We start from the raw sequence: 20,723 nt of genomic DNA, 5'->3' as shown, positions 1-20,723 counted from the left end.
ATTTTGTCATAGTCACAAAAGCAGACTAATGTATATGGATAGTAAAGTTGCTGGGAAAAGCTTTGCAAAGCTCTTTAACTCACTGAGTCCCGAATTCTTTATTCTGTGAACATATCAACAAATCTGACACAGGCACAGTAAGATGGGTTGCAAATTTTAATCTAGAGCATATATGATGTTAATTAATGTTAATTATTAATAACTGATTACCCAGGGCTCCTGGTTCCTTTAGGCAAAGCATGTGTGTGCACATATGCAATCTCTCTCTCTCTTCCTCTAATGGTCAGATATCATTTTTAACTAATAATAATTAGTAATTTTTACATTGGTGTTATTAATAATAAAATATAAACTATGATTATAACATAATTATGTTATTGTTTTTTAGATAATTATATTATATATATATTATTATTATTATTATTATTATTATTATATATACTATACTCAAGTTCGTTTTTTTATAGTACTGGGGGTAGAATTCAGGGCTTTTCTACCTCCAGGCTATACTCCTAGACCTATTTTAATATTTTATTTGGAAACAGGGTCTCACTAAGTAGCTGAGGCTGGCTTCAAACCTATGCGATCCTCCTGTCTCAGCCTCCCAAGCGCTGAGATTACTAGTGTGCACCTCCACGCCCGGCCTATGCTCAAGTTTTTACAGGTGTTTCTGTAAAAAAAAAAAAATCATTTTTACCAGGTTGCCATTAATTCATTCTGTTCCATGGTTCCAGAGAAGTTGGTTATAATTCCCTAGATTTCCCAAGACACAAAATCAAACATTTTTTACTGCCTTCAAAGCCATAACTCTTTGTCAAGGAAAATAACCTATTGACCCTGAGAGGTCCTATTCAATGCCACTGTGGCTAAGAGGAAATCATTCTTGAGGTGTTCAATGAGAACACGAGGCTTGGGGCTCTTGGTCATTTTTTATTATTTTTTCATCCCATTTCCCTCTGTTCTTTCTGCTTGTGATATCTACAGGTGTCTAAAGAGGAGGCTCCTTTGCCTGACTTTTTGACCAGGGTAGGAACATCTAGTTATATCTAATTGTTTACTCTTTATTTTATTTTTTATTTTTTGATGGTACTGGGGGTGGAACCCAGAGGCTTTCTACTTCCGGGCTATACTCTCAGACCCACTTTTTATACTTTATTTGGAAACAGGGTCTTACTTAGTTGCTGAGGGCCTTACTAAGTAGCTGGGGCTGGATTCGAACCTGCGCGATCCTCCTGTCTCAGCCTCCCTAGCGCAGGGGTTACAAGCATGCACCACCACGCCCGGCTATTTAAACCATTATTTTTTTTCTACTCCCACCCCACCCATTCCTCATCCTCTTTGAAAATGTTGGGCAAGTTGATAGAGATCTGGCAAAGGAGCTATTTTCTTTCCCAGTCTTTACTTCATATCAAATTTCCTGTTTCCAGCCTAAGGTCATTCACAAAGATGAGACAGGAGCTGAAGTCCCATCTGTACCAGGATCCACTCCAGAAATCATTCTGGAGGTATTCAATGAGAACACGAGGATGCAGCCTGGAGGTTTTGAAAGTGAGGCCATCCCTGGGGTCTTTAAAGAACCATCCTTTTCTTCCTTGAAAGATCAGATTAGAGTCCAGCCTACTTTCTCATGATCAACTTTAGGGATATACTCCAAATAACTTCTGCATTTGGAACCATTGTATTGTAAACCTCTTGGCTTTCTTGTGGAACATAGAATCTTTTAGAATACTTAAGTTTTTTACAGTCTGCTCTTTCATTCAAAATTTTACATATGAGGCTTTCTGTCAGAAATCCCCCAAGACAACCAATAGTCTCCACAGGTCATTAGAAGGACTCATGGGACTCAGAAAGGCAGTGACAGCCATGCTTGACAGTTTCCCACAGTGACAGGACTCAGATTAAGATCAGTGAAAGGGAAAGGTGCTTGGAGCCGCAGGGGGCGAGTTTAATCCTAGAAATGCTGTAAGAAACACAGAAGTGTGGCCAACACCCGAGGCTTGGTGTCCAGAGCCACAATAAGTTCTCAGTTATTTCCATTACCCCCGGACTTTAGCAATTTAACAATTTATTGAATTTAACAATTTAGTGAAGCTCCACGTGATTTGAGATCTTGAAAGCGCGCCTGAAGATGTTGCCCTGTGCTAAGGACTTTGATATTAAGGTCCCCATCTTTAGTTGTGCTTTGGGGGGTTCTACTCAGGCCACGGCCTTTCTAGACACTAACGCCATAGATGAGAGCATTAGCTAGGATTTCTCCCTTTCTTCATTCTCCTTATCCCACAAGTCATCGGGAACTGTTTCCATGCCCCGTGGCAATGTTGTGTGTTATTGTTTATGAAGGAGAACACTGGGGGAAGGAGGAGTCTGCCTCTGTGTGTTAAGATAACATAATAAGCAAATGCCACCCTGGAAGAAGGGAGTAGTGCCTGGGCTCGCCTGCATTTAAACAGGCATTTATTGATTACGTGAGATTTTTATAGAAATATGTTTTTACAGAAGTGCCACTTTCCTTTGGTGAAGCTGACTAGCTCATAAAGCAGATCCAAATGGAGGCCTGGGTGCCTTTTATGTCTTTGTTTTTTTTTTTTACTGAGGTTTTGTGTGTCTCTATTCACTGATAATAGCAAAGAGGGAGAAATTCTGGCACATTTTATCATTATGCAAATAAATGTACTTGCTTTTCAATAACTTTCTTAAGATAAATTGCTAATTTCCATTAAAAAAGAAAAGCCAGAATTCTTTTATAGACTATGACCTTGGTCCCAAGCTGTTTTGCAAAAACAAGTCTTTTCTGCAGTCCCTTTCTAGAACTTCCATTTCTTCTGGCAGTCATTTTGAAAGGCAGCACAAGGTGTGTTCATGCACACGTGCCAAAGAAAGAGTTCGCTAAAGCCGCAGCAAACTCTCCATGGGTTTCATCCTGTCATGAGTGCAAATTCCCAGGTGAAGGCCAAGATGGAGTTTCTCTCCAGAGTTCCTTCTAACAGCTGTAGTCTTTAGAATCTCTTCGTATAGATCAATAGACTCTACCAAAGCCCACAGCACCTGTTATTTTCTTTTCAAATATACTTTTATTGGTGACCTCACATCATAATGAGGTTCAGCATGATGGGGACCTACATGCACACGGCACTTGCTGGGCTTTCCCCTGGGTCCGGCCTCGCTCCTCCTCTTTCCCTTACAACATACTAAGATTGGCATTGGTGATTCTATGTATGTATATAACATTAATGGGAGTATTTCCTTCGTCAAATCTCCACCAAGCCCCCTGTTCTTCCTTCAATCACTCCACTGGGGTTTCTCTTCCTTATCTGGAGTCTCTCCAGCATCCTGATTTCTCCCCAGCTTCCCCATATGACAAAGCACATGACCCTTTGCTGTCTGACTGGCCAATCCCACTTAGCACAATATTCTCTAGCCCCATCCCTTTTCCTGCAAATGACATAATTTGTCATTCCTTATGGCTGAGTAGAATTCCATTGTGTGGCCGGGTGTGGTAGTACACACTTGTAATCCCTGCACTTGGGAGGCGGAGACAGGAGGATCACACAGGTTCGAAGCCAGCCTTGCTGGCTTAAGAGACCCTGTTTCCAAATAAACAAGTATAAAATGGGTCTGGGCGTGTAGCCCAGAGGTAGAAGGGCTTCCAGGAACCCCAGTACCACAAAAAAAAAAAGAAAGAAAACAGAATTCCATTGAGTGTATATCCCACTCCTGGCTATCTTTCTAAAGGAATTTAGATCAAAATATTATAGTAATACATGCTTAGAGCAGCACAATTTCCAACAGGCAAAACATGGTAACAGCCTAGGTGCCCGTCAACAGATGCATGGATTACGACATTACAGGATGAGCATTCTTACCATCCACCTGCCTTCTTATTTCTATCCAAAATGTCATCTTTCCACAATGTGGTCCCCTGGCTCTTCCAGAATTCCTCATGGTGATTACAAAGGACAGTTCCTTGGTACCACAGGAAAATAAGGTACAAGATGAATAGCATCTGGGCCAGTCCTTGCTGAGGTGCAGCAGATCAGTGCAACTCTTACCAGCTAAAGTGAGGCTGTCCATAGCTCAATCGAAAAGCTCAGAAAATAGCTTCCTCTATGACTGCCTTGGGCCAGCATGGATGCTAACAAATAACCCTCAACACACCTGCAGCATATTCCAATAACACCCTTAAACCCGAATCCTTAACTCTCTGAGAAAAATTGGCAAGAGGCCCATAAGCTCCCACTTTACGCACAAGGACCGCATCCCTGGCTGGACCAGGCAGCCACGTTGTCCTCACTTCCTCCTCTGTCAGACACACGGGTCCGGGGCAACAACTTTTCATGATACTAACACCCCTTTCTCAACCCCGGCTTCTCCTCAGTGCCCCCTGCCTTTTTTGGAAAAGGCTCAAAGATAAAATGGCAATATTGACATAGGTCACTGGACCCATTGGGGTAACACTGGAGCCCTGTTAGAATTTGCTCAAAGCCAGACATGACGGGTTCAGGAAGCTGGCTGTCTCCTGAGGACATCAACATTGTAGACTCATCTCTTTGGCAGCTCCACTTACTTGGCCGCCTCCTCCTGACTTCTGCATGAGGCCGGGTGTATTGGGAAAATTTCTAGATGTGGGACCTGCAGGTAGCAACCTGAAGATGAACCCTAAAAAACAAAAAAAGAATTCCAGCCGAGCATAGTGGTGCACACTTGTAACCCCAGCATTTGGGAGGCTGAGACAGGAGGATCACTGTTCGCAGACAGCCTCAGCTACTTAGTGAAGCCCTTTGCAACTCAGTGAGATCCTTGTTCAAAAATAAAGGATAAAAAAATAGGGCTGGGGGTGTAGTTCGGAGGTAAAATGTCCCTGGGTTCCATCCTCAGTACCGTGCGCGCGCACACACACACACACACATTCCTGGAATAAATCACTTCCATTTGAGCGAGGACAGGCGACATCTTTCAGTATTACATCATCAGGTGAAGATGACGCCAGGGCTGCCGCCATGACCCCCCTTTCTTAAGTGAGACGCCATGCCAAACCGACTGGGACGGGTCGAGGGCTGGCTGGGTCGGGCTGTCTTCTCCCAGAGCTGGGGCTCACCCCTCCCACCTTGTTCTCCTTCTGGCACAGGAGCTTCGAGTCCTTAACTTCATAGAAAGGGGGCCTGGGCCACAGCAGGCCAGGCAGTCTATCCCATGGTTTCCCAGTAGGAAATAACTGCAACCATTTGCGTAATGGTAGGAAGAGGAAATTTTCCAAGGAAAGGCTTTTCTGAGAGGTTTGTCAGGATAAAGGATAGAGAAAGGTTTGGAAAGAAAATGGTCCAGCTTCTTGGTTTCTCTCATGCCAACAATATTATTTTTATTTTAGTGTGTGTGTGTGTGTGTGTGTGTGTGTGTGTGTGTGTATGGGGGATTGAACCCAGGGATATTCTACCTTCAAGCTATACCCCCAGCCCCCTCTTTTTTTAAGTTTGAAACAGGGTCTTGCTAGGTTCTGAGAGTTTCGTTACATTGCTGGGGCTCTCCTTGAACCTGTGATCCTCCTGCCTCATCCTCCCAAGCACTGAGATTACAGGCATGCACCACTGTACCCTACCTAAGAATTCTTTTTAAACAGATTCTCTGGAGCGTGGATGTGGGGCTTTCTCAGGACGGTTGCTGATTTCCCTGGTGTAAACACTGCTACCACATCCTATTTCGAGCTGCTGCTATTATAAAGACGTAACCATGGGCTCTCAGGAGCTCCACCAGCACATCACTGCTTAAATCTCTCACGGGGAAAACAAGGAATCAAAAATCCCATCAGCCCCACTGAATGGTCCACACCGATGACGCTCCCATGGTTTGAAGCAATTTTTCCTTCAATGCACGCACGTCTAAGAGAAGTGGCCTGCCGAGCTGTTTCCAGTATTTGGCATGCCACAGTTGTGCCTCCTCGCCTGGCCTGTGGCTAATGACCACCAGTGGGGACAAGAAACGCTCATTGACTTCAGGGACCCCGGCTTCTTGGTACCACAGACATCATTTCAAGACTGGATATACAAGACGCTGGGCGTGTTTCTGCACTGCCATCTTTCAAACATATGTACTACTACAGTGCTTAATGCTATGCACTTTTAGATTACCATGTCACGTTGTCAAATCCACAGTGGAGTTTTGTAGTTCTGAATTTTCTCAGTGGGCACACGCATAAAAGCAGACACTAATATGTGCAAATTGTAGGCCTGGCTTGGGGCAGAAGGAAAACTACAAACGTTTTGATTTGAAAAAAGTATTTCTGGAAAATGGGGGATTGAAGAACACATCGAATTATATCAGACAGACACGATGTGCCAAATTCAGAATGTGGGAAATTCTACTAGAGAAATGACCCTATTTCCTCAACAAATAAGTGGATTTCTTTTTAAGTGGAAAAACTGTCAACAGGCTTAAAGAGTCTGCGATACATGGGCCTTGACTGCATCCTCAAACCAACTGAGCAGGACACTGTTGAGGCCGCGGCAGAAATTCAAGCATGGTTTGAGCATTCAATTGTATTATGGAATTATTAATGTGTTCGTTTGGATAATGGTTTTGATGCTTTAATTATGTTAAAAAATGGCCACATAGTAGAGCAGGCAGATGATACTGGTTTGGCAAATGAGGGCAAGCTGAGCCCTAAGTACATGAGGTTTATTATGGCCTCTCTGCTGCTTTTATGTGCCAAGATCTATCTCTCTCTCTCTCTCTCTCTATATATATATATATATATATATATATATATATGTGTGTGTGTGTGTGTGTGTGTGTGTGTGTGTGTGTGTGTGTGTATGTATGTATGTATGTATATACATCTGGGGATTGAACCCTGGGGCATTCTCCCTTTGACTACACCCCCAGCCCTTTTTATTTTTCTTTTTATTTTTTTTTTTTTTTGGTTTGGAAATAGTTTATCTAGTTTGTTGATGGCCTTGCTAAGTTGCTGAGGCTGTCCTCAAACCCGCAATCCTCCTGTTTCAGTCTCCCAAGTACTGGGATTACAGGCATGCTCCACTATACCCAGTATAAAAATTTCTAAAGCAGGCAAAAGTGAGTTTCATGTTTAAAAGGGTCAGAGCCGGGCGCGGTGGCACACGCTTGTAATCCCCGCGCTTGGGAGGCTGAGACAGGAGGATCGCACAGGTTCAAAGCCAGCCTCAGCTACTTAGTGAGGCTCTCAGCAACTTAGTGAGACCCTGTTTCCAAATAAAGTATAAAATAGGTCTGGGAGTATAGCCCAGAGGTAGAAAGCCTCTGGGTTCCACCCCCAGTACCACCAAAAACAAAACAAAATAAAAAATAAAAGGGTCAGAAATCACTCTCACAGAAATTATTCGAATCATTCACAATAGATGTCAGAAAGTTAAGAGCATATCCCCCCATGTGAGAACTTGGGAGGATTTTCCAGGAAACAAAAACAGAAACAAAATTAAGGAGTCACAAATGTGAAGGAAAGAAGAAATATGAGGTGATCTTCTTGGAGCTGTGTTGGTTAGATGGAAAGATAGGGGAAGAACATCCCAGAAGAAGGACAGCAGGACAGGAGGTGGGTTGGGGTTGTCTCGGGAGCCTCGTCCACAGGCTCCCGTGTGGCACTGTGGTGTTTTTGCCAGAGGATGGAGGACCTGGGGTTGAGGGCACCTGCTCCAGCTGTGAGCCTGGGTGGGATGGAGCGTGTGGTCCTGATACAGGGGCCGAGGGGCATCGTGGTGAGGTTGCTGGGGCTCCAGAGAACAGGGCAGGACCATGCCTTTCCCTGCAGTCTGGCTCAGCCCTACCTAAAGGGCATCCGGAATGTGGCTCCCCTGGAAGAGCTGAGGAAGCAGAGCTCAGGGGGAAGCCAGGGGCTGAAGGTGCTTGAACAACTGCAAGCCTGCCCCCAAGCTGCCCTGGGAAGTGCATGATGCTGAGAACACATTAATTAGGGCCTCCCTGGGCCATCACACAGGAGCGCCGCTTCCAGCTCAGTTAGGAAAAATGGTAATTAAAAAATGCATACATATACAATGGCCTTCAGATGTCTCTCCACTGCCTCTTCAAATCAAAACTCCACCTGTCCCTTGATTGGGGGCTGGCGAGTGAAGACACCCACCTTGGGCACAGCTGCAGAACTCACAGGCTCCTTTGACATTTGGGTCTGGCAGATGGGCCCCCTGGGCTCCTCTAGCCTCCCTTCTCCTCCTCCCTCTGACTCCGCTCCTGCCCTGTTCGCATCTGAGAGTTGCTGATAGATGGGGCTGCTCTGCCTGTGAAAGAGGCTGAGACCAGTGTGCTCTGGCCAGGTGTGGTGGTGCACCCCTGAGATCCCAGTGCCCAGGAGGCTGAGACAGGAGGCTCTCAGGTTCAAGGCCAGCATCAGCAATTTAGCAAAACCCTCGGTAACTTAGACCCTGCTTCAAAATTAAAAATTAAAAAGGGAGCTGGGGATACAGCTCAGAGGTTAAATGCCCCTGGGTTCAACTCCCAGTACTCAGCCCCCCAGTGAGTGTGTTGTTACAGAAGTGTTGTTTCTTTTCTAAGGAGCTGGGCCAGTCTGCCCCATGGAGAACTAAGACAGGAGAAATCACTGAAGTGTGTGTTTTAAAGCAGCTTTCGGGGACTTTCAGAATGGGCCGTGGCTGGGTATGGTCTTTGCAGTCCCCAAATTCTCCGTATGATTTTTACTTTGTATCTTTGTTTTAATCTTAGTCTTACAGATAGTGGAATCATATGCTGGAGTTATAACTAAGCGACATCGTGGGGCTGAAATTACCCGTTCACGCTCGCTCTCCTGAGAGCTGCAAAGACAGTGTCGGCCGCTCCCTGCCTGAACAACGGTCCCCAAGTTGTTCCACATTGACGACATTGTTGGAAAAACACCCATCATGACTACTTTCCTAATGTAAGTACATGAAGTAAAGTCTGCAGTACTAATCTTTAAGTAAATAAAGTATCTTCAGATAATTTTTTTTCTTTCGGTGGTAGTACTAGGGATCGAAGCCAGGGCTTTACCCATGCTACACAAACTACAAGCTCTCTACCACTGAGCTACATCCACAGCCCCTCTTCAGAGGATTTTTAAATAACAGCTCACTAGAACTTGCATTTGACATTAGTGTACTGGCAGTTTTGATCAAGGCTGAGACCTGATTATTTGGAATTAGCAAACACTGTACCAAATAGCAAGTGAACCGGTAGGCATATGTGCATCCTTGATATTATTATAATCGAGGGCAAAATAAAGTAAAATAAATTATATAGAAAAGTCAATTGGAGGCTGCATTTTCTTACTGTTAAGCCCAATGAGTTAGCTTCAGGAAGCCGCCAGAGTCCCCGGGCACAGGCTCTGGAGAGGGACACGTAGGGCAAATCCCTGCTCTGCGGCATCCCGGCTTCCTTCACCTTGAACATGGGAATGCAATAAGCATACCTGTTGAATAGGGATAAGTATAAAAGGAGTAAATAAACATCAGGTTCTTAGCTAGGGCCTTGCACATAGAAGTTTTAAAAAGTCAGTTATATAAATCGTTTCTTGAGTTGTGGGAACTTCTTCGAAACACAATGGCCACTCATGGCTGCCCTTGGAGGACTCTTACTCTCTTGAGAGATGCTTGGTACACACGGGGGCCTTTCTGGAGGAAGCAGCCAATGTAAAGTCCAGAAGTAGTTTGCAACAGCCTGTCCTGGAACCCAAGGCTGTCCCGAGTTCATGGCACACTTTGGGATCCACAATGTTTCTATTCAAGTTTCTCACACAATTTTCATAGCTTAGCTAAGAATCAATACAATCTCAAATGCTTAATTTGATATATTAAATCTCCATGCTTAATTCGATATATTGAGCACAGCCAACCAATGGGTTAGCTCTAGACTTTCTTACTAACCTTTTCCAGGAGGACCTTGGAGAAACGCTTTCACTACGGATCTCTGGCTGTCTTTGACAGTCTTTAAAAATGTGCCATCAGTTATGGTATATGTGGCTATGTGCTGATCTTTTTAAAATTCAAACATGTACAAATAAAAATTAAAATGTAGACATAGCCCAATGCTTAAGGAGATACCAGGCAAGGTTGGTTTGTTCATGTATTCATTCATTCATTCAACAAACATTTATTTTTAAGCTCACACGATAGCGGGCTCTGTGCTAGACACTTGCACACCACTTTAAGGAACATTCAGACACATTTATTCAGCCCATACAGCGTTATAAAGGCAACCAACCAGTCAGAATAAGTTCATAATATCAGTCATAAAATTGATACGCTTCACACTTTTAGTAAGCAGAGTGTGTTTATGGACTGACTTATATTTATGATGAGAGGGGAAGCTAGTTGTTAGATATTGTTGGCAATTCGCCTTTGAAACAAACATAAAGTCTTACAAATCCTCCTTAATGCTGTTGGTTTGACCGAAGAGAATCTTGAGATTGCAAGGTAAGCTACTTCTCTTTGTGAATCAGAATTCTCTCAATGTTGTGTATTCAAAATAGATTGCAGAAATAAATTGGATATCGAGACTGATATATAACTGCAAATGTCAGACACAGTCATGATTTCCAACTTTTGTGTTCATCAAAATAGGCTCCGTATATTCTTTGATTGATTTTAGAGTAATTAGGGAAATGTTTAAGTACAAATTTCTTAAATAAATCTATATTTCTAAAATATTGCCTTTATGTGTTTTATGTATTGGAAAATAGTAAAATTCTGCCTAGAAAAATTATGCTCCTGACATTTTTTTCACGATTTTTCAGGAACTAAAAAAGCCACCAGAGCTCCCAGCTACTAAAAGAGGAAAATAATCAGAAACAGGAGAATTTCCTATAGAAATGCTAAAAATTTTCAGGACCCTTTTTATTCTCACAAATTTGTTATTTTTGGAGGGAAAAATCCCCAACCTCTCCCTTCTTGCTTTTTCTTAAGTATTTACAATGGAAAAAAAAAAACTTAAAATTATAAGACTATGCCAGGCTTGGTTACACATGCATCCCAGTTCTCGAGAGGCTGAGACAGGAGGGTCGCAGGTTCAAGGCCAGCCTCAGCTACTTAGCAATGCCCTCATCAACTCACTGAGCCCCTGCTTTAAAATAAAAAGTAGGACAGGGCTGAGAGTATAGCTCAGAAGTAGAACACCCCTGGGTTCAATTCCCACTAACCTCCTCCCAAATTAAAAGAGACGCCTTAAAGCAAAGGAAGGTCTGCAGGACTATCTTAAAGGACCGCTAAGTAGAAAGTAGCTAGGGAAACATGTCATACACACACCACACCCCCTTCTAGAACTACAGACGCCCCTGCGAGTTCTCAACTAGAAAGCCAAATTACACACTGATCCTGCTCTCCGGCTTCCTCTGCTTTCTCAGTGTGGTGATCTCCATTTCCCGTTCCTGAAGAGCCTTCTCTTTCTTATTTCCAACATTTAACGTGCTCAAAGGTCCCTGCTCCACCCCAGTCTTCCTCAACAGACACCCAACACTACGCGTCAGGGTGGAGAAGGAGTGTTCCTGGTGGTTAAGAGCATGTTTTCTGGAGCCTGGCTGCTTGGGCATGAGTTTCAGTTCCACCATCCGGGAGCTGCGTGGCCGTGGGGACTTAATTAACCCATCTTGGGCCTCCGTTTCCTCATCTGTAAACTCAGATGGTAATGGTACCTTCCTCACTAATTGCATAATGATGCAGTAGAGGTAGAATTCTCAGAAAAGGAGCCGGCACCTGTCAAGAGCGCAACAAGCATTAACTAACTGAATGCAGAGGTTGCCTTGCTCTTCTTCCACCATCACTAAATGACAAAAGGAATTTAAAAGTAGATCCTTGTCGGGGCTAGAACATCAAGAGGGGAGCCACTTGCACGTACTCCACAAGCAGAAGAATCTTCTGGAAGGTAAGTGGGGAGAGACTGGCAACAAAACCCACAAAATTAAGGAAGTTACAAATACAACAGGTGGAATTAATTTTAAACAGGGATTTTTCCATTGGTTCCCAAAGAAACCTTAAAGATCATTGGCCCCAGGAAGGTACCATGAGGGAAATTAAAAATGGCGATGGGAAAGTTATTCTAATTGCCTACTTTCAGAACAAGTTATCCCAGTGTTTACTTCAAAAATAAATGTCAAACGTTGCCCCTAACAATGTTCTAACATTCAAGTTTTAACTTGCGAGTCAGTGTTGGGCTGGAGAATCAGAATAACATCTTAGATAACTTAAGGCCACAATCATGTTTAAGTAGCCCCATCTCAGAAAACACCTCACCAAGGGAAACACAAAGAGATGTAAAGTAAGGTACATGTGGGAAGAGCTTTGAAATGGGAGCAGCAGTAACCGAACAGGAACAGGTACCTCAGGGCAAAGTCAAAGAGTCAAGGCAAGGGGAAGTTCTTACAGGCAAATGTGGAACACACCTGCAATTCCAGTACTTAGGAGGCAGAGACAGGAGGATCACGGGTTCAAAGCCAGCCTCAGAATTTTGCAAGACCCACAGCAAATTAGTGAAGCTCTGTTTCAAAATAAAAAAGGGCTGGGGTGTAGCTCAAAGGTAGAATGTTCTGGGTTCAATCCCCAGAACCAAAAAATAAATTAAAAAAAAAATAAAGGCAAATGTAAGGAGGATTCCATAAAATGTTCTGAAATGAGAATCCTTGGCCACAACGATTCACAGAGAGGGAGACCAGAGTCTGAATAAGAACGTACGACTGCTGGGCAGATGTCTTGTGGCAGTACCTGTTGTATAAGGCTGTGGACTCTCGTAGTCTTCTTTGATGCGAGCTACTATCATGCAGTCATGCAGAAGAGCTCTTCCTGCCTAACCTCCCAGCTTCATTTATTTTTGATTGGTTTGACACAACGGACTCCATTTTGATCCTGACAGCTTTCACAGCACATAGCCTAAGCCTGTGGGTATTCAAGTTGGTCAGCCATTGGAATCTCCTGTGAAGCTCTTGAAATTAGTGAGGGCTGAGCTGAAACTTGAGAGGGTCTGGCCAAATGGCTCCAAAGTACAGCTTGATTATGGAAATGCTTGAAAGTTCCCCCAGGTGATTCTAAAGTGCAACCAACTTTAGGAATGTGTCAAGTAGAGACCAATGATCAGTCGTCCCTCCCATTCAAAAATGAACAGAAATGGGTTATCCATTGAGCTGAACCACACTAAATTGTCCAGTATTTAACCTCTCTTTACCTAAAAGCATGACAATTCCATTGGCGGTTTCTTGATTATTGGAAATTGGAGGAAAGAAGATCTTTGTTATGCAGCAGTGGGGAACTTAGCACTGTGATTTCCAGTCATCTGGAAAGTGAAGTGTTCTCATTTGAACTGAAGAGGCAAGTTGGACAGGCAAAGTGCTTATAGTATTTATAGTCAAATATAAGAGGAGAGATAAATGCTAAGGGAAGGACTGTCAGACATGGAATTTTGAAAGTTCTCAGCCTCTCTGGACAGCAAAGGATGCTAAAATTGAGAGATGGTTTCTGAGCAAAGATGAAATCCAGGGCACTGCCAGGAAGACATCAACTAAGGTTGAAGCTAAGGGTACAGCTGTAAATCCTCTGTTAAAATCTCAAAGATCGAAGGTGGTACCTCAATGACCATTAAGTCAGGAAAAGGCCTCCTAAGAACTTCAAGGGTGTTTCTAACAGATCCTCTGAAACAAATAATAGGGCTTCTGACTACAGGTGTTCTCTTAGTAGTCACAAGATTGAAAGGGGCTTATTTCCAAGAAATGTGTGAGTGTAGCTTTTGCCAAATAGAATTGAGCTCAGTAAAAATTTCCAGGCGAACCAGAAAGTTTTTCAAGAAATTACAGAAGTGGAAACTATATTCGTAAAAGGATAAAGTAGGAAACAAATGCTGACTTTGGGACCCTCAAGACTCTACTGGCAGAAAGCAGGCCAAGGAGACCAGTCAGCTCCGACCACATGGTACCTTTCATGAAAAAGAAAAGGTGACTAAGAGCCCAGAGGAAAGAGCTGAGATCCATGGAGCGTCTCAGGATGAGTAGGACTGAATCCTGATCAAGGAACTTCACATGATGCCTTGACTAGATTTCAGGATGTCTATGGCCCGCAACTCCCTGGGCTTTTGATTTTTGTAGTTTTGGGACAAGAATTTCTACAGTTATCCTGTGCCTGTCCCACCATTGTATGTGTGTGTGCAGGAAGAGCAGCAGATAACTTATTTTTTACTTCTCAGTCTTCATATGAAGAGGAACTTTACCCAAGGAGCTCCACTTGAACCTAGAGCTGACTTTCCTGGAAGCCCTTCTGCCTCTGGGCGACACTCCCAGACCTATTTTTACATTTTTATTTGGAAACAGGGTCTCATAAGCCAGCGCGCACGGCTCAAGAGACTCTGGATTCTGAGGCTCTGAATGCTGCAAGGGGACTGACTTTGTGGGACTTTGGAAGGGGGTGTCTTAGTTTTGTGTTGCCGTAACAAAATACTAAAGACCTGGTAGTTGATAAAGAAAAGAAACTTATTTCTTACAGTTTTGGAGCCTGAGAAGTTCAAGGCAGAGGGACTGCTCCTGAAGGCCTTTGGGCTGCAGCTTCCATGCAGAAAGAGGAAGAGAATGTGAGAGTGAAGGAGTGGGCTGAACTTCTAGCAAACCCATTCTCGAGATAATTTGCCCCCTCCTTCAGTAACAACATTAGCCATTTCACCTGATCACCACCAATTAGGCTCCATTGCATCAGAAATTGTTTCCAGTCATGGACCATAGCAGGTGTGACCAGCAGTGGATTGTAATGATTTAAAAATATAGCCATAAATTACTCAATATGCCTCCTTTCAAAAGGATACACCCTCCCCTCGAATGCAGGCTGAAGTGAGACATTTATGACTAGTAGAAGAAAATGGAAACAACAGGATGCAACTTCAGAGTGGGTCATAAAAGGCACTGCAGTTTTCTTACTGCTTACCTACTTATAGATAACTCACTCCAGGAGGATATTTTGGTTTTGGCTTTGGTACTGGAGATTGAATCCAGGGGCATTTTACCTCTAAGCTATACCCCCAGCCCTTTGTATATTTTATTTTGAAACAAGGTCTTGCTAAGTTTCTGAGGAGCTCACTAAGTTGCTGAGACTAACCTTGAACCCACAATCCTCCTGTCTCCACAGCATCCATCTTGGGAGGACATTTGAACAGTCTGATGGAGAGGACCATGTGGCATCCTTCATATGGAGAGTAACTGTATCCAGCTGTACCCATGCTCCACAGCTAGTGAACAACTGAGGCCTCCTGACAATAGTAGTGGAAATAAGCCATCTTGGAAGCAGGTGCTGCCGCCCACATCAAGCCTCCAGACAGCTGTGGCCCCTGCTGACATCTTATTGCAGCCACAAAAGGAAACCACTCAGTCTTGACTTCCTAACTGTGAAATCTTAAGTCCTTACTGTAAGAAGCCACAAGGTTCTGGGGTAATTTGTTATGCAGCAATAGGTAACTAATACAAGGATATGTGAATACCAATCCTATATAAGTTAAAAGCACCATGTGGAAATATTATAAACGTTATACCAATTAATACAAATACTTCTGTGAAATTAAAACTTACAACTTACCATCCGGGCACAGTGGGGCACAGCTATACTCCTAGAACTTGGGAAACTGAGACAGGAGACTCCCAGGTTCAAGATCACTACACAATAACTTAGAGAGATGCTGTTTTAAAATAAATAAAAAGGATTTGGGGTATGAGTATCACTCAGCAGTAGAATACCCCTGGATTCAACCCCCAGTACCACACATACACACATGCATTTCAACTTACTTAAGCACATAAGAAAAAATGAAATAGAAGCTCTAGATAGCCTTATATCTATTAAAGAAATTGAATTCATAATTTTTTTTAAAAATTGCAGCAAAGGAAACTCCAAGCCCATATTGTTTTTCTAATTAATCCTACCAAACACTCAAGGAAGGAAAAATAATTCTTACACAATTTATTTCAAAATATAGGAAAAAAGGGAGTATTTCTAATTTGTTGTATTAGATCAGCATCTCTCTGATTTTTGCAAAAATCTGGCAAGGAAATTCTAAGAAAATTATAGACAAATATCTTTATGATAATTCATGCAAAAGTCCTTAGCCATATATTGCCAAATCAAGCACAGCAATATATTGGGAAAAATACAGCATGAAAAAGTACAGGTTATTCTAGGAACGCAAGACATTTAATATTTAAAAATAAATCAGTGGAGACAGGAAGAGGTCAATCAACAAGTAGAATGTTATAATTTAATAGGCGGAATAAGTCCTGGTGTTTATGGTATAACAGAGTGAATATAATTGACAATAATGCTGTACATATCTTAAAATAGTCTTAAGAAAGGATTTTGAATGTAATCACACACACAAAAAAATGATAAGACTTGCAGGTGATGGACATGCTAATTACCCTGAGTTGATCACTACCCAGTATATACATGAACTGAAACATCACTTTGTACCTGATAAACATGTAAACACAGTCTATGTCAGTCAAAAAAAATAGATATTTTAAAAATTATTCTATGTGATTTAACACTTTAACAGAATAAAAGATAAAAATAGGATCAGCTTGAGAGAGAGGCATGAAGCTCCTCGCCAACATTCGACCACCATCATTTTAAAAACATTTCACTGAACAGAAACAGAAGGAGACTTCCTCAGTCAGCTATAGGGAAGCTGAGAAAACCTGTAGCTGACGCCATACTTAATGGTAACGCTGGGGGCCAGGCGAGCATGCTGCTCTTGTCTCATTGCTTGTATTCAACCCTGAAGTGGGGGGAGAGGGAGAGAGAGAGAGAGAGAGAGAGAGAGAGAGAGAGAGAGAGAGAGAGAGAGAAGAGAAGAGAAAGAGGACATATAAATGGAAAAGAAATAAATTAAATGGCCTTTCTTTATAGGTAACCTTGTCATTTATGTAGGAAAACTATTTTTAAAAAACTATAGAAACTAATAATTAAATTTATCACATTTGCAGAATGCCAAAAAAATCTTTTCTCTATACTGGCAGTTAACACCTGAAAATGATATTTTTAAATAGTTACATCTTTTTTGCATCAAAAACTCAAGAATAAAACTAAACAAAAGACATGTAAGTCCTTGGTACTAAGCCTACAAAACAAAGCTAAGAGAAAATAAAGGTGTAAATAGAAGTAGAATATTTATAAATAAAAAGAAATTGTTATTAAGATATTAGTTGTCTCTAGTTTGGCTAATAGATTCATAACTCTTCATCAAAATCCCTTCAGGCTTTTTTGTAGAATTTAAAAACACAATTTTTAAACACAATTTTATTTATTTATTTATTTGCTCAGGTACATTTTTATTCCTCTTATTTTTGAGAAAAAGGCCCTATTGAACCTTAATGGAAATTTCGAATCTTTATGCAAATATACATAAAGACTGACCTTGGAGATGGAAAAATGAGGACTCAAGTATCTTGTTCAGGGTCCCAGAAGAAAAATGATGGCGGAGGGTGAGATAATGCTTGGCCATTTCCCAACATGGTAGAGCTGGGCTTCGGATCTCCTGAATTCACCACGGATGCAATCTGCGAGTCATTACTCCCTTGGAGACCCAGTGGGGGCTGAGCGCAGCGCGGCTCCTCCTGGTGCTGCTCCGCAGGTTCCACTCTGGTGCTGGGAGCTGTGCTGCAGACGGTGACCGTGTTCCTTCCACAGTGATTGGCAAGGGGATACCTCCTTTCTGAGGAAGCTGAGTTCCCTCTGCTCCATCTACATCTTCACGCCAGTACAACATAGTAAATTATCTGGCTGGCATGTCTCCACTCAATGCACTTGGGACTTAGGAGGGAAACCAAGGGTTAGTGGGGTATCCACTGAGGTAGGATGCCTGACTTCCTAGAAAAGCCAATAATTCACTTGAAGCAGGCTCCTCAGGAAAGTAGACCCTCAGGAAAGTAGAAAATAGAGTTACTCAACCAGCAGAGACTGGATGAGAGGCTGGAAGGTCCGACGGCTGACTGTCCTCCTGTTTAACAGCAAGGTGTGTTATTTATATAGGATTGGTATTCCCGTCTCTGGGGGTGTGGCAGAGCATAGCATCCGACGTGAAAGAGTTGACCTGGCCATTTATGTGCAGCTTCCCATAGAGCTCGTCAAATCTGGCCACAAGGGTGGGCACGTTCTTCACTTTTTCCCTCACTTTGGCCAGTACTTCCTCTGAAAACTCGGGTCTTTTCACAAATCTCCATACATTTCTTTCTGCAGCACTCTTTAAGTATCTCTATCAGGGCTTCCAACATATCTGAATGGATATGGATCATAATATTTAAATTAATGAAGCTCATGGTCTCTGGATTCATGATTTGAGAAAAAAAAGGACGTTGCTTTGGCCACTCCATTCTGATTCAGAGCTAATGCTACAGTGAAACAGGATGCTCTTCGGGAAAGAACTTCTCCTTTGATTAGGGCTTCTTCTCTTAATGTACTACAGATTTTAAAAGATTCCTGGCTATTCAGTTTGTAGCAAGTTGCAAAAGCCAGGACATAGGTATCTTTGATGAACTTCACATCTTGGTTTTTCATCTCTATCAATTCCTCCAGTGCATTTTTATATTTGCCTTTAATAAATAACATATCCATCAAAATGTTGAATGATGTAGGGTCTGAGAAGAAACCTTGTAAACGCTCATCTTTGATGAGCTCCACTGCAGAGTCCTCAGGCTCCAACTCATAACACAGCCTCATGAAAACCGGTCCAAACTTATACTCCCCCACAGTGACATTTCTGTTCTCTGCGTGGTACCTGTAAATGACATTTTTTAGCCAGCTCCACATCATTCCGGGACTGACACAAATGAAGCAAGGTTCTCAACTCGTCCTTCAACATGAGTTTGTTTTGGTCGATTTCTCTTCCAACTTTCTAAAATAGGTATCTTTGGTCCCAGGAAGATTATATGCAACAGCCACCTTCTTATGTTGAAATTCTCTTAATTTCACAATATTATCTGTAAGTAGATATCTTTTGGCTCTGAGAGGGCAGCGGCAGCAGGAGGAGCCCGAGCCTGCAGCCCCGGGATGCGCTAAGGTCCCTCGTGCCCACCGCAGAGCCCGCGCCAGCTGCCGCAGCACAGCAGCCATCTTAAACACAATTTTAAAACACAATTTACGTGGAAGCGTGAAAGGTCCTACTGTAGCTGAAACCATCAAGGAAGAAATGAAGAAAGTTGAATGACTCATTTCTCTGATATCTAGAGTTAACCATGACGCCACTTTAGTCAAGACTGATATTAGCAGGAAGAGAAAAAATGACCAATGGAATAAAATAAAGCCAAAGTAGACCCAAACCTTTATCAGTAAAAGTATCAGAAGTTCAAAGGAAAGTCTTGTCAATAAATGGTACTGGAACCAGATAAACATACAAAAATAAATAAGTCTCAACTCCTACTTCAAGCCAAACACACACAAAAAATTCTAGAGGTCTAATGGTAAATGCTAAAACTATACATTTTCTAGAAGAAGCCATAAAAATATATCTTTGCCAGCTAGTGTTAGAAGAATATCTTACAGAGTACACAAAAAGCATTAGACAGAAAGGAATATGAGTTAATAAGTTAGGCATCATTAAAATTTAAATATTTTGCTCATCAAAAGATACCTCCAAAGAAATGCAAAGGCAAGCCACAGGCTGGCATAAATACTTGCAGAACATATATCTGACAAGACTTGTATCCAAACTACAGAAAGAATTACCACGAATCAATAAGAAAAACAAGCTCCCTAATGTAAAAATTGAGCTAACAATTTGAACAGGCATTCTACACAAGAAAATATAGGAATGGTCAATAACGGAGATATGTTTAGCATTCTTAGTCAATATGGAAATTCAAATTAAAAAGGAGAGACCAGTGACAAAAATGGCTAAAATCAACCAGGCTGGCATCACCAAATGTTAGCTCAGGGTATGGATAACTAGTATTTTCACACTATCTGTGCCCGTCAGCAGGAAAACTTAAAAGTTGTGGTATATGGTTATGGTGAAATATTACAAAGAAGTGGGAACGAAGAAACCTTTTTTGTGTGTAATATAAGTACATAAATTAATCTCACCAACATCATGGCAAGTGAAAGAATCCAGACTCAAAAAGACTGTGCTATGTATGTGAAATTTAAGAATAAGCAAGATGATTAGAAGGCAATAAAAATCAGAATACTGGTTGTTAGTGAAAGGTGGAAACTGGCCGGAAGGTGACAGAAGGAACGTGTTCCGTATCTCACATGTCTGTAGGCATTTATCCAGATCTATGTAATTGTAGCCCAACGATCTTTGCATTTCACTGTATGTACATTTTACTCATGTTAATAAAACATAGAAAGAAATAAAAAACTGACTATGGCATGCTGCACGAAGGCAAAAAAGCAAACAAGAAATCTAACTTAAATTAACATAAGTAAAGGAGTAATGAGATCGAAGGTAGCAAAATGATTTTCAAATAAAAGGAAGGAATTAAGAAAGATAATTGGGAAATAATGAATTATTTAAAACAGACTGGGCAGACTTCAAAAAGACAATGTTTTTTGAAGAGAACAAGAATGAAAATCAGTGTAACTGCAGCTTTGTAAGAACTTTTAAAGATGATAAAAAATGTATCATGTATAATATCTCCCACTACATTTTAAGGTCTAGATGAAAATGATTATCTATGGGGAAAATATAAGCTACCAGAATTATTTTCAAAAGAATGTACAGCAAAGCACGGTAGCGCACACCTGCAAGACCAGTATTTG

At 42.0% G+C, this 20,723-nt stretch overlaps 1 pseudogene across 1 annotated transcript; it reads right to left on the bottom strand.

Annotated features, from left to right (window-relative positions):
* Window positions 1–17,906: 17,906 nt before the first annotated feature.
* Window positions 17,907–18,521, bottom strand: LOC308265634 (pentatricopeptide repeat-containing protein 2, mitochondrial-like; annotated as a pseudogene). The gene has a single exon. The product of its transcript is annotated as a pentatricopeptide repeat-containing protein 2, mitochondrial-like (transcript).
* Window positions 18,522–20,723: the final 2,202 nt, after the last annotated feature.

Source organism: Muscardinus avellanarius, assembly GCF_963383645.1.
Source record: "Muscardinus avellanarius genome assembly, chromosome: 7".
Lineage (NCBI taxonomy): Eukaryota > Metazoa > Chordata > Mammalia > Rodentia > Gliridae > Muscardinus > Muscardinus avellanarius.
Note: the sequence above shows the minus strand (reverse complement) of the source record. Positions and strands in the feature narration are given on the sequence as shown.